Below are 16,207 nucleotides of genomic sequence, written 5' to 3' on the forward strand. Positions count from 1 at the left end.
CCTTTAAATCTTATTTTACTTTATCCATCTACCTCCACTTTGACCTCTTCATTTTCTCTTCCCCTGTACTTCCATTTTCATCACTCTTTGGCTCAAAAATTCTTTGTCTCTCCTCATCACATGTCCATACCACTTCAATCTACTATCATGAACTTTCTTAGATTTCTTTCCTACTTTTGTTGTACCTTAACGCTTGTATCACCAGATCAAAGAGGCAAGGACTTCTAGAAGATGTCTGGTGCAGACCTTCTCTAACTGGGATCTTGTCTGTAACTCCAGCACTGCTTTTAATCCAAGTCCTCATTCCCTCATACAAATCCTGGTTAATCCTCATGTACTTCTCTGGTATTCCTTTCTGCCTCATGCACTACCAGACCTCATGATGTTGTACTTTATCATAAGCCTTCTCCAGATCAATTGTACACAAACATTTTTGTTTTTCTCAATATTTCTCTCTTTGCTGTCTTACATCTTGTCTGAAGAAGAGGCCTGAGTTCCCTTGCAATATTGTAATCTTTTTAGATGGCCAATAAAAGGTGTCAGTTTGCTTGAGTTCTCACTACATTCATAATGGCTAACACGGTACAACACCCTAGTACTACAGGAATAAAGAAATTAATAAAAGCATTCATACACTCTTTATTAGGAGAAGATAAACTCATATAAGAAGGAAATAAATATATACTCCATGTTGTGTTGAGATTAGGGTTAGGGTTAACTTAAAACTGATAAAGTATTGGATGTGTAACTTGTTACAAATTGATGCTTAGATTGTTAAAATGTGCTTTGCAAATACTTAATGCAGATAATGTGTTAACCCATTTAAATTTGAATTTAAATAAACTGTTGTATTTCAACAAAGATTGCTCTCATACACTGCAAAGTCTGAATGATTCCATATCAGGGGTATAGGCTGTTGTCCACCATCCAGCTTTCTGAGCTACTCCATTGCTTTTCTATCATGGTGACTAGACCCCAAGTGGCTAAAGGACACTTCCTCTCTGTGAAGAAACATGGAAAACCTAATTCTGAAAGTGAATATAGCAGAATGTTCTTGTGTATATAGTGATTAAATATGCATTTAATCCAAGAATCCTTGGAAATTTAGTGCATTTTAAAGGCAGTTTGGAAAGAGTTATGGAGATGTGAACGAAACTACAAAGTCATGTAGCTGCAGTGGAAGCCCTAATTAATTTAAAAATGTATCTGGGATATGGCAAAATGTAGCCATTAGATAACTCAGCAAGCTATGTTGTCTTATACAAGTCTTTAATTACTTCAGTTTGTGTATTCACCTTTGTGATGATGAAATTACATGTATGAATATATTTACATTTTTTGTAGAAGTTGTCTTCTCATTACAAATTTTGTTATTTTCATAAAAGTTAATCATTTGTTTTTACTGATGGTATTGAAAATGCCAACACAATATTTCAACAACCAGTGTCATAAAGCCACAGGTTTCTTGTTATCCTGTTATTGTGTCCTTTCATCAGCTCCATATTATAGGTTAGGGTGCACAGCTCTTAAACAAATTTTTTTGCAGAAATCGCTAATTTTGTTACTTCCAAAATAGTCCTTGATTTTTGTTTGTTGTTGAAAATTCTTTCAAAATATTGTCATAACCATTGTCATAGAGTCACAGTTTCCTGTTATCCAGTCAATGTGCCCTTTCATAAAGCACATCTCTGAAACAATGAGGAGCTCTGCCTCTCTTTTGACTTATCCCAATCTTCTCACATTCTGTTTTCTTTATAAATTTAAAAGGTTGCTGTAACTACTACTGACTTCTCTATGCAGTCTCTCAAACCCTCAGCCCCTTTGCTCTTCCTTCCTTTTTTTGAAACCTCCTCTCAGTTACTCATCTCCTCAGAGAATTGTCCATCCTTTTGAAATCAAAATCTCCCATGTCAACCCAATCAGTTAAATTATCCTACAATTCCTGCTCTATCATTGTTCATCAGCAACCGTCTGTCCATCACAGAACTTCACATTATATTGTTAAATCTCCATCTTGACATCTCTTTGCTAAGGCGTTGAATGAAACTGGGCAAATTCCATCCTGCCTCCATAAGCCCACAAATAAAGATGTCATCATTAGCTTGGTGAATAAAAATAAAAAAGAAAGCATAATCTGAGCTGGATAGTTGATATTACCTTGGATTGGCAGAAGTTACACATCAGAGTGTATTATTCTAGGGTGAATGGGGCTTACTAGATTTATTATTAGCATACACTAAATTGAAGACAACAAACACAGTAAAACTCTGACTATGCCTTTTAACTGTGTCATTTCAGCCCAGGGTTCAATTCCATGATCTTTCTTACTTTGCTCAGCCATTTTTTTATGTTAACCCTTTGAATCCTGCCCTTCTCAGTGTTTCAGCACTATAACCCTATGCTCCACATACATTTTCAATAATTGTGATAATCAAAAGCTTAAAATTTATAAAAGTAAAATTTTATTACATGATGCTAATATGATCATATAAGCGACAATGAAAAACAGACTGAAACTATAGAACAGGAATTACCAAGTCCAGTCCTGGAGGACCACTGTGGCTGCAGGTTTTCATTCTAACCCTTTTTTTAATAAGTGCCCTGTTTGTGCTGCTAATTAACTTCTTGTGAATTCATTTTATTTTAATTGCGTTCCTCTGAATTACTTCATTTCTTTCCTTAAATGGCATCCAAACAGAAATGAAATGTGAAGTGAGGGAGCCAACAGAAGACCAACTAAGTCAGGGCCTCAAACTCCAACCAATTTCACTCCAACCAACTGCTTAATGAGGTGCAAATTCTTATCGTTAATTAAACTCGTTCTTTAATTTCGTGGCTTGTTGCTGCTCTTGTGGTGCATTAGCAGACATTTCCAAAATTGTTGATTTTTTCTTTCTAAGAGCTCTATTAAAATGTTTTGGGAACCAGAGAAGATCAACATTCCTAAAGCCTTCACCATTCTTTATTTTCAGATATTGTTTGATGGACACCAGCTGTTTTGGCTCATTTTGTATCTCATTGTTGTTTGGCTGCTAATTGAGGAAAAAGAAACAATTAAGGGGTCTGAGTCTTCCAGAGCAAATAAATTAAAGTTAGTTCAAAAGAAGATAATTAGCAGAAGAAACAGGCCACTTGTTAAGAAAAGGGTTAGAATGAAAACCTGCAGCAATGGTGGTCCTCCAGGGCTGGAGTTGGCAACCCCTGCTGTAGAACATGCTGTATCACTTTCAGTCTCGCAGTTTTCTTCATTTTGTACCATCCATTGCATAGAACACACATCAAAACTGCACCTTTGAGTGATATCTTTCAGTACCAGAAGCAATGGACAAGAACACAGTTTTAGAGTTCTTTGGCAGGTCCTTGTCATTGGATCCCGGATTCACACTCACTGTGTGCTTGCTTGTATTTCTCTGTACACACTACGCATCTCTCCTCCCATTTGAGCCGAGGTGTAGCGGTGAATCCCTGCATTTTCAGCTGTTTTTTTTATCACAAATACTCTCTACACTTCTGGAGAGTGTCTGACTGCTTAGTTGACCATGTTTTATGGATTTGATTCTCTATTACCTACTGCTTTATTAGAACATAGAACATAAGAAATTTGACAAACAAGAGGAGACCATTCAGCCCATCAAGCCTGTTTGTTTAACTAATAGCTAAGTTGTCCCCATATCTCATCCAGACTCTTCTAAAACATTGTCAAGGTTTCTGCTTCAACCCCATGTCTCAGTAGTTTTTTTTGGTTTTAAATGCACCTCCCCTTAATTTTCTTAATGAGGTGCAAATTCTTATCGTTAATTAAACTCGTTCTTTAATTTCGTGGCTTGTTGCTGCTCTTGTGGTGCATTAGCAGACATTTCCAAAATTGTTGATTTTTTCTTTCTAAGAGCACTATTAAAATGTTTTGGGAACCAGAGAAGATCAACATTCCTAAAGCCTTCACCATTCTTTATTTTCAGATATTGTTTGATGGACACCAGCTGTGCACAAACTGTGCGATCTACCAAAAAAATTAACCATATGCATTTTCTACATTTCTACTGCTTTTTCATATTTATAAATTTGTAGGTGCACCCTGAGACTGTTTTTAGGTAAGAGTACAATCGAAGAATATCCTGAACTTAATGAATGTTCAACCCCTTCTTAAAACACTAATGTCAGATGTACACACCTAGAGAGCACTTTGTGGGTTTACTCAGGTAGCATATGGGGGACTGAGAATGGTGGGGTTTTCTCTCCATTTTTACGTCCAAAGTGGTGGAAGACAGCAAGACTTACTTCTGATGTTGTTTCCTCGCTGGTACCAGAATACCCACTTTTCTGCTCTGCACCCTATTTAATAAATGGTCAGACCAGAGGTCCACATTCATTCTTCATTCATCAACTGATGGAGACAGATCTCCATTTTCAGGCTGAAGAAGCCCAACCTCAGAATGAACAGTCCTTTTTTCTTTATTCTTTATGATTACTTTTACCCATTAAACAGAGTGCCACCACAGACCCCAACACTTCATCTGTATACTTGAAAGAAAGGTTTATCATCTCATATTATTCATGAATATGCCAATAATTAGAAAAAGGCCTAACAGGACTTGTGATGGCACTGTGTCATTGATGTCACCCCTTTCCATCTTTCAGAGTGTGTGTGATGACATCCTTGCTCTTGTTAGAAATTAACATAAGTGACACATTAACAGCATATGGGACAAACTGCTGCTCTGAACAATTAGAATGGTGAGTAACCATTAGACTGTAAATCCCCAATTCACACAAGGCAGGTTAGGTGTGTTAAAAATACTGCAATTAAATGAGTTCTTAGAAACCACACTATCATTAGTAAGAAGAAAACCACAAGGGAAAACTGTTTTAGGTACAGCAGTGTCTCAGGTCCCCTATGTGTTTGTTTCTCCATTAAAGGGCTGAGTCAAAACAAATAGAGATGAACACCCCGAAGACATGTTGGGCTTTCCTGCTTTATATTATTTTATCAAAATGTTTCTAATTGCAACAACAGAAATGAGGTTCCTCATGTTTCTCTTAAATTATTAGGCTTTTCAATTAAATTAAAGAAGAAGAAGGCACAAAGAATACAGAACTGTAATGAGACGGATTTCACTGAGACACTTCAAAACGTAGAAAATGAACAAGACGCACGGTTTTGGAAGAACTGGGAATGTAGAAAAAATCTAAAAGGTATCTTTATTTATTTATTTAACAAGTAATGCAAGAGTAGAATGAAAAGTAATGCCTTCATATCTGCTTCTGGTGACTATATGGTAATGTTTTAATTAATTAACCCAGAATATGCTCTTTAATTATATATATTTATTTTTCTACATTGTCACCAGATAACTGTACACATTTTTGCCAGCATTAAATAAGTTTTGTGAAGCCGTCACAGTTGAAGTCCATTCCACACACATGTCCTGAACAAATCCTCAGCTTCTTTGTTGGATGCATAATGTTGCCCACAAAGGTCTCCTTTAAATTTCAGAAAACAATTATCACAGCTTACATAAGTCAGTAAATTTCAGTTGGAATAACATCATCTGCCATCAGGAACTCAATCACAGCATGTTGTGTCAATCACACTGATGAAGGTCCAACACAGGGTGCCATTATATAGCAAACAATAAGAAAACAATCATTCATAATGACCTGCTGTGAACTGGGATGATAGCAGAGAACGTACATAATGTATTGCATATCTCTGCTGCCCACTGTAGATGAGATATGAAATTAGAAGTATTTCTTTTCATTCTACCCTCATACTATTATTTTGTACTGATTTTTGTTTTCATGTGGTCTACTCAGGGTAGTCACTTCTCAGTCATATCTGCTAGAGATAACTTCAAACACACTCTCTGTTGCTATAGTACTTATTTATTGTTTTTGTTATTTAATGGCTAAGTTACTTTCTCTTGTTTACTGTACATTCAGATATTTTGCAGTTTGGTGTAATTAATGTGGTTAGTTGTTGAAAACATTATTCTTTTCTGTATTATTTTAAGTGTTGTCTGTGGTAACATATTCTTTCTTCAGTTGGATTTAAATATTTTTGTTATTAATGTGTCATGTTATTTAGACAACTGGAATGATACCAGGTACAGCAAACAACAGAACAAAAAACAGGTGTTTAAGTGAGCATATACATTGGGTGATTGTGTATTTTAATTATATAAAGATGGTTGTTCAGTGCTAATTCAATTGCTTGTTAAAGTCCTGGGGACTCATGCATAACACCGTGCGTAGTATTCACACTAAAACATGGTGTACAGACAAAAAGGGAAATGTGCGTGCGCACAAAAAAATCCAGATGCCTAAATCTGTGCGTACACCAACTTCCAAGTTCTTCTGCTACATAAATCCTGGTCTGCGTGAAAAGCAATGCACGTGCACGCGCCTGACACCACTCCCCAACTCCTCCATAAAATTACACCTCTTTGAATATGCAAATCAGTATAAATAGCCCTTAAGCTCAGCGTTCTGTGAAAAGGCAATGACAAAAGCATGAAGGAAAATAGACGAATTTCAGCGAATACCAAGTGAAGGCAAGAAAAAACATACAATTTGTTGGGTTAAACCTTGGGTGTCGAACTCCAGTTCTGGAGGGCCGCAGTGGTTGCAGGTTTTCATTCTGACCATCTTCTTCATTACTGACTAGTTTTTGCTGCTAATTAATTTCTTTTGCCTCAGTTTTAATTAACTTGACTCAGACACCTTAGTTATCTCTTTTTCTTTAATTTGCAGCCAAACAATAATGAGACACAAAACGAGCCGCCACATGACCACCTCACCTGTGCCCTTCACACATTATCTAAAAATAAAGAAAGGTGACAGTCTTGGTAAGGTTGATTGTTCATGTCACCAAAACATTTTGACAATGTTCCTAGAAAAAACAGAAAAATCACCATTTTTTGAAAATGTCTGCTATGGCAGATTGAGGATAGCAACAAGAGATGAAATAAATAATAGGTCTAATTAACAGCAAGAATAGGCTTCTCATTAAGAAAGTGATTGGAGTGACATTGTTTTAACTGGTCATCTATTGGCTCGTTTCACATTTCATTTCTGCCATTTAATGAAGAAAGGAATCAATTCAGGGGACTGAATCCTTAAAATCAGGGCTAATAAAATGAAGGGAAAAGAAGTTAATTAGCAGTGAAAACTGGTCATTGATTGGAAAAGGGTCAGAATGAAAACCTGCAGCCACTACGGCCCTTCAGGCCTGGAGATTGACACCGCTGGTTTAAACAGTGGTATAAATAACAAAAGGAAGTTGATCGAGTGACATAGAGTGTCAGAGAAACTCAAAAGCTCATGTTCACAAAGTTGCACAGTGCCCGAAATAAAAAAGAAGTTGTCAGATATCAAAATCACCATGAAAAGGTGAGTCGTAGCCCACCGTCTGAGAGTCATATGGAAGCTAATTAAGGTACAGGGAAAAGAAAAAAAAATAGGCACACTTTGGGGGAAAAAAGCATGGAACTTTAATCTCAAAATTTCCACTTTAATCACGTAGTTTATTTTGTCATTAAAAGAGAACATCATAAACATCTTAAAATCTATAATTTACTACTTTCTCAAATACCATCGTAAATAAAGTAGCACATTAAATGCTTTGTATTGTATGTGTTCTTCTATGTGCTGTATGTGTAAATCACTACGTGATTCTTACATGGGCTTTCTCTTCCTCCGACAGGACACAGAATCCATTTGTGATATTACAACTCTCTGAATAATTTAAATGCTGAGATGTATAGTTGATATATCACTGGGTTACGTATTAGATATTCTAATATTTGTTTTGATTGCTTTCTAGATTTATAAGGATGAAGAATGCTACCATCACTGTCTCAGAATTTATACTTCAATGTGCCATTGGATCAAACCAGAAGACCATTATGATTTCTGCTCTCGCATTCATCTACTTCATATCCATGTTTGGAAATCTACTGGTGATCTTGGTAATAATCCTGAACCCTCAACTTCATGCTCCAATGTACATTTACATTGGCACCTTAGCGGTGATAGACCTAGCAAATGGCTCAATACTCATCCCAAAGATGCTGTCTATCCTTCTACTCAGCTCTTCAGTGGTGCCTTATGCAGCCTGTGTGTTGCAGATATTTCTTTTACTTCATGTTGAGGAAATGGAATCACTTCTCTTAGCATTGATGGCCTTTGATCGCTACATAGCTGTTGTTTATCCTTTGCAGTACCCTTTAGCCATTACTAATAAAAAAGTTGTCATTAGTCTCGTAGTGTTAAATGTTTTTGCATTAAGTTTCAATTTGCACATCCCTATTTTTGCTTCAGAGCTATCATTTTGTAATACCAATATCCTTCCTTTCTGTTTTTGTGATTATGCCACCCTGGCCCATGTGTCATGTAATGATGATCCCAAATACGTAATACCCCTGATTACTGGTGCAATTGTCTATGGTGTCTCCCCACTGGTTTTAATTCTCTTATCCTACAGTCGGATTGCTATTGAAGCACTGAGGGTTACTTCAGCAGGTGGGAAAAGTAAGCTCTTCAGCACTTGTGTGACCCACCTGCTTGTGGTCGGACTTTTTTACCTTCCACTTGAATTTTTTTATATATTGCCAGGAGCGGGAATCACGATTACAAGAGAAACTTACGATATGATATTCATTCTTGGAAATGCAGTGCCGTCTATGATGAACCCAATTATCTACAGTTTTAGAAATCAAGAAATAAATAAAAGCATTCACACACTCTTTATTAGGAGAGGATCAACTCCTATAAGGAGAAAATAAAATATTTATTGCATCTTGTGTAGAGATTCAGTAAACTTAGTGATAAACTGAGTAGTGTAGCTTATCACAAACTGATGCTTAAACTCTGAAAGAGTACTTTATCAATAATAAATCCAGGAAGTGTTTTACTGATTCAATAAAAAAAAGTTAAATAAAATGCTATAGTTGAAAAGAAACCGGTTACTCAAACACTGCAAAGTCTGAATGAGACCTGATTTTATTACCCTTCTCTCAGTTTACCTCTCTGTCAAAATGCTCATGCAACCTGTATGTGTGTGCTAGACCATAATTTTGTTGTCTGTGAGGCTTTTCTCTGAATTTACTATCTTACCCTTCTTTAATTATTCATTTGCTATAGTACAATGCTATGTACTGTATAATCTGTCACTCTTTCTTAAACTCTGTGAAGTGCCTTGAGCATGGGAAAGGCGGTATATAAATAAAATGTATTATTATTATTACATCATGAGTATTGACTGTTGCTCTCTGTCCAAGCTTCCTGCACTACTCCATGATTTTTCTAACATGGTGACCAGACCTGCACAGAAGTTCATCACTTGGCTAAGGGACACGTCTTCTCTAACAAGAAATCATGGAAACCTAATTCTGAAAAATAATTTAGCAGAATGTCTTAAATTAAATAATGATTAATAGCGTTTAACCCCAGGATCCTGCTGGGAATTTAGGAGTAGCAATCAGGAAAGAATTATGGAAATATGAAAAGAAACTGCAAACTCATGTAGCTGCAGTGGAGACCGTAATAAATTTCAAAATGTACTTGGCATTAGATTTCCAAACAAGCTGCATTGTCTTATGCAAGTCATTAAATATTTCAGCTTTTGTCTGTTTACCTTTCAGATGATGAAATTAAATATATGAACGTGATATTCACATTTTTGGCAGAAATTCGTCTTAAATTGCTAATTTTGTTACTATAATAAAACTCAAATTTGTTACTTTGTTGTTTTTTTGTTATGAAAATTGAAAATGATGACAAAATGTTTCAACAACCAGTGTCATGAAGCCACAGTTTTCCTTTTCATCATGTCATCCTTTCATCAGCTCCATATTCTGGGATATGAAGCACAGTTCTGAAATGATAAGGGGGTCTACCTTGCTTTTCACTTATCTTGATCAACCCATTCATCCATCCATCCATTATCCAACCCGCTATATCCTAACTGCAGGGTCACGGGGGTCTGCTGGAGCCAATCCCAGCCAACATAGGGCACAAGAATCACCAATGCACCTAACCTGCATGTCTTTGGACTGTGGGTGGAAACCAACGCAGACTCGGGGAGAACACACAAACAGCATGCAGGGAGGACCCGGGAAACGAACTGCGAGGCAGCAGCGCTACCACTGCGCCACCGTGCAACCCCCCTGATCAACCCTCATGCTGTTTTCTTTATTAACTTTATAGAATTACTGTAACTACTCCTAACTTCTCTCTGATCTCTCCAGTATACTGAATCCTCAACCCTTGCTTTGTGTTCCTTTTATAAACCTTCTCTCTGCTATTCACCTCCTCAGAGGACTGTCCACCGTTTTGAAGTCCAAATCTCCTGTCTCTGCCTCATCTGTTAAAGCAGCGGTTCTCAAACTGTGGGGCATGCCCACCGGAGGGGCGCTGAAGCTGTACAAGGGGGGGGGCGTCGAACAAATGAACAAGACATCAAAATAATTTTTTTAGAGTTTGAACTCCAACTGACAATATCTCTTATGTAACACAATCACAACGACACAGCTATGATCTAAATGACATGTGGCGCCGCTGCTCCTGCTTTTATAGTCGTGTATTTTCAATCCAGAAAGTTCAAGACGTATCAGTATCTGTCATGAACATTCGGGTAACAGTAGATCAGGCGATAATGCGGTGCGACTGCACCACATTGGCAGCGTAGCCAATATTGCCAAATTGAGTTAAATAATTTACTGTGCATTGGGTTATTATCATGATACAACTAACATCGGTATAATATTTGTCGGACGAAAATACTTCGTCTTGCACAGATTGACTTCATCAGTGTCCTCGTTTATGAGATTTTTAAAAATGAAAACATATTTAATCATTTCTTTACATAAAAAATAATTAAATAAGAATAAAGAATTTATTCTTTGTTTTTGGGATTAGAAGTACTACCTTATTTTAAAAAGGCATTTTAACTTATTAAAGCACTTTAAAAAAAATAAATTGCAAATATTTCATCAAAGTTAGCCGAACACATGCAAATCTTATGGAACTAAAAATGATAGGATACCGCGACACCGCACAAGTATCATACCTTTGTTAGTTGTATCATGGGTTATTCTCATCTATCTTATATTATGCAGGGGGCGCAGAATTATTCCAGGTAAAAAAAGGGGTGGGTGAAATACGAAAGTTTGAGAACCGCTTTATCGGTTGTAGTATCCCACAGGTTCTGTTCTCTCATAGTCCATTAGCAGTCGTGCACCCATTACAGTATTGTATAATATATTGTTAATCCTTTATCTTCACATCCTTTCACCAAGAGCTGGACTGAAACTGAACAAATGCCACCTTGACGTTAGGTGCATCTATAAGCCAACAAATAAAAAGGTCATCAGCCAGCTGGGTGAATAAAAATAAAAAAGAAAGCAGAATCTATGCTGGATGGCTGATAATAGCTTGGACTGGCAGAAGTTACATGTCTAAGTGTGTTAACCTGAGGTAAGTGGAAATCACTTGATTTGTTAATGGTTGGCTTATTCCCACACACACTAAATTGAAAGAAACATACACACACATGTCTTCTTCTCCTTCTTCTTCATCTTTTCCCACTTCTGTGTCTGCTCAATATTCTTGATGAATGTTCTCTATACAGCTCGGTCCTGCACCTCCTTTCTATTCAGACCATTTTCCTTTAAATCTTCTTTTACTTTATCCATCTACCTCCACTTTGGCCTCTTCATTTTCTCTTCCCAGTACTTACATTTTCATTACTCTTTGGCTCAAGAATTCCTTATCTCTCTTCATCACATGTCCATACCACTTCAACCTACTTTCCTGTACTTTCTTAGATTTATTTCCTACTTTTGTTGTACCTTTGATTGTCTCATTTCTTATTCTGTCCTTTTCTGTAACTCCACACTTCCATCTCAATATTCTCATTTCTGACACTTCTAACTTCTTCCCCTGCACTCCTTTTACTGGCCATGTCTCAGCTCCATATACCATTGCTTGTCTTATCACCATTTTAAAATCATACCTTTAACCTTTGACTTAATTCTTCGATCACACAATACTCCTGATACCTTCTTCCAATTATTCCATCCACCATGCAGTATTAGGGTTATCTCTGCATCTAGCTTTCCATCTTGGGCTATCACTGATCCTAGATGTTTAAACTTATCCACTCTTTTCAACAGCTCTTCCTGCAGACTAACTTCTGAGCCCACATCATCATTAAACCTCATATACTGTATTCTGTGTTCTAATTTATTTTCAACCCTCTGTATTCCAAAGCCCTTCTCCATTCTTCTAACTTACTCTACTCTTCGTAATCTCTGCTGCTACAAAACACAATGTCACCGGCACAAAGTTTGCACCAGGGGACTGGACTTTTATTCCATGAGTCAACACATGTATCACCAGATCAAAGAGGTAAGGACTTCTAGAAGATGTCTGGTGCAGACCTTCTCTAATTGGGATCTTGTCTGTTACTCCAGCACTGCTTTTAACCCAAGTCCTTATTCCCTCATACATATCCTGGGCAATCCTCATGTGCTTCTCTGGTACTCCTTTCTGTTTCATGCACTGCAGGACCTCATGATGTTATACTCTATCATAAGCCTTCTCCAAATCAATCATACACAAACCTTTTTGTTTTCCTCAATATTCCTCTCTCAGCTATCTTACATCTTACCTGAAGAATGGGCCTGAGTTGCCTTGAAAGCTTTCATATTGTAATCTTTTTAGTTAGCGAGTAAACGCTGTCATTTTGCTTGACTTCCCACTAGCTAAGACGCGCCAATTTCTTTTTTATTTTCAGCGCGACTTCCACAAGTCACGTGAACAACATCAAGGTTTTGAACAAATTTTTTCCTTTCCATTTATTTTTGACACAGATTTAAAAAGCAATTTAATGTAGCTTTCCTTTTTCAAAATAAATTTCAGTTTTAAATAAATCTTTAAAAAAGCGAAGGACTAAGACTGTTTACAGCCTCTGTAGCATTTCAGCTGGTACAGAGAAAACGACAGGAAGACTCACTTCTTAGGGTTCGTTTCATAATTACGGTATGACACAGTGTTTGTTACCGAACTACAATAAGGTGTTATTTCACAGCGGCCATAACACTATGCTCCCTAGAAATGTTCAATAATTGTGAAAATCAAAAGCTTAAAATTTATAAAAGTAAAATATTATTACATGATGCTAGTATGATAATAAAAGCAACAATGGTTTAAAAAACAGATTGATACTCTAGAAAATGCAGTTTACTTCATTTTGTACTATTCATTGCATAGAACACACATCAAAACTGTACCTTTGAGAGATATCCTTCAGTACCAGAAGCAATGGACAAGAACACATTGCATGATTTACACCAATACACAGTTTTAGAGAGCTTTGGCAGGTCCTTGTCACTGGCTCCCAGATTCACACTGTGCTTGCTTGTATTTCTCTGTACACACTACGCATCTATTCTGTCATCTGTGCTGTGATGCAGCAGTGAATCCCTGCATTTGCAGCTGCTGTTTATCACCTAAATTCTCTCTACTTTTGGAGAGTGTTTGATTGCTTAGTTCACCGTTTTTCTCTTGATTTGATTCAATAGACCATTAGAAATTTGACAAACGAGAGGAGACCATTCAACCATCAAGCCTGTTTGTTTAACTAATAGCTAAGTTGTCCTCATATCTCATCCAGACTCTTCTAAAAGATTACTTTTAAAATAAATTTATGGATTATTAATTTTATCAATATTTTGTATGAATGTTGATGTTATTAATATTTCAAATAAAGATTTTATGAAACTATAAAGTATTTATTGGCACCCTGCCCAGGATTGGTTCCTGCCTTGTGCCCTGTGTTGGCTGGGATTGGCTCCAGCAGACCCCCGTGACCCTGTATTCGGATTCAGCGAGTTAGAAAATGGATGGATGATTTATTTATTTTAGGGATCTGAAAAGAATTTTATTTTTTATTTAAAAAATCTTTTACAAATTTTAGGGGGGGTGGATATAAAAACAGGAAAATAATACAAATTTTAAAATGGGAATAAAGTATACCAGTGCTTTCCAATAATGGCCATATCCCCAACCCTCACCCAGACTCTTCTAACAGGTTATCAAGGTTTCTGCTTCAACCCCATGTCTCAGTAGTTTTTTTTTTGCTTAAAGAAGTGCTTCCTGGCTTCTGTTTTAAATGCACCTCCCCTTAATTTTCACTGATGTCCCAGAGTAATTGAGTTTTGCTCGTGTTATCCTTATGTTTCGGCTCAATGAGTAAACCAAAACTAAAGAACATCTGAAACCTACAAGCAAAAACAAAAAGGACCTGCAGCAAAAATACATCAGTGCATCCAGCGTACCAATGTAACTTCACAGCAGTATATTATGTGCGTAATATTGTAAAGGCCGGTCTGCCAGTCAGCTGGGTTATGATGGTAGATTGGTGTAGCAGCCTTTCTGGAATTTGTGCCCCTCAGCGGCGGACTGCAAGGTTTAAAGCATAGCGTATAGTAACAGTAGTATAGCGTAACAACTATGTGTGGGGAGTTAATCAAGCCAGCAGGGATCTGACAATAGATAAGTGGGCCATTTCAGATAGTTTGGTGATTATTTCTTACAAAATCATTTTTCACAAAACAAAACAAAGTTTTGGGGACCATCCCTGTATATTGTCGTGCAGACAATAATGAAAAAAAGTAATTCAAAGTCTTGAGAAGTACAATGAATGTTTTACTCAAAGAAAATGCCGGTTTTATAACAAAATGGATGATGGGACAGGAAATGGTTGGCAGGAAGTGATGCTGCAGCAGGAACCGGAACCAGCGTCATCAAGGTTGGCCGGAAGTGCCGTTATCGCGTCCATTTTGGAAACCGGAAGTTGCGGAAATTACTTTTCTTCAGGATTTCTGTTAATGAAAAGAAGTTCAGGTAAGTACCATGTGATGACCCTCTATCTCGCGATTTTTCACTCACCTTAAGGCTCTTTGACTGCCTCCTAATCGCACATATGTGACAGTAGATAGATAGATAGATAGATACATAGATAGATAGATCGATAGATCGATAGATCGATAGATAGATAGATAGATAGATAGATAGATAGATAGATAGATAGATAGATACATAGATAGATTTTTTACAGTTGCTCTTTCAATAAATAATTAAATAAATAGGAAGAAGAGTTAAGTAAATAAATAAATAAGTAAATAAATAAATAAACACAAACTTTGGTCTGAGCACACTAAGCAAGAAAATTAAAAAGAAAGAAAAAAATCTCCCTTGGCAGGCCCAGTCCCAGAGAGGCACTATAAAGTTGTATTGCTGTTGGTGTTAAAGAGTCCCCTGTTGTGTTTCTTGACACACTTCTGCTGAATAATTCATTTCCTGAAAGTCCTCAGTGTTGGTGTGTCAGAGAGAGGATATGCAGCATTGTTCGTATTCACACTCAGTTTTGTATTAACTCTCTCCTTTGTTACTAGGTTGGTCTGTATATAACGCTATGAAGTTGGTGTGAAAGTTTGCCTCCTGGGTTCATAGGGTTAGTTTTCTGCCTCACTCCGCACTGTCCATGCAACGCGGCCACTGAGAGATTAAACAACACATAAAAAATGACAAGGGGTGAGCAAGCTTCTTTGAATGCTTTTATTGGACGTACCTCGTTGTAAACTGAAATATATACAAAAGAAACATACAGGTATATACAGGTGTACAACCAAAGACAATAAAGAATGATTTACAAAGCAATACATAGCAGACAGTGTACAATAAACAATGAAGCTTTAAAAGACACTTACAAGGTGAGTGATTTCCACAGTTGGATCAAGACAAAGAGATGCGTGTAGACAGAGGTTCCAATTGCTGCGTACCACAACTAACCAGACCCAGGGGTTTATCGGATGTTAACGAAACAAGAGATAAAGGGGTGCCTACATGAGACACATGGGGAGTATTGTATTCATATGTTTATTATGGGACCTACTGTATGTGCTTTACGTGGGTTTCAAAGAATTTTATAGCACCATTGTGAGTGTGGCATATGGCATATACTAAACAGTACATAGAGGCAAACATTGTGTTAACTTTGAACTTATCGATTTTCCAATAGAAAGATTTTTGTGATACGCCTGATAGAGTTTCTGGAGCCTTGAAAGGCAGTCTTAACTTCTATTTTTTGTTCAGTACCATCACTGCTAGGGAATACCAAGGTGACAAATCCCATAGGCCATTT

This window comes from Polypterus senegalus, chromosome 2, assembly GCF_016835505.1.
Source record: "Polypterus senegalus isolate Bchr_013 chromosome 2, ASM1683550v1, whole genome shotgun sequence".
Classification (NCBI taxonomy): Eukaryota; Metazoa; Chordata; class Cladistia; order Polypteriformes; family Polypteridae; genus Polypterus; species Polypterus senegalus.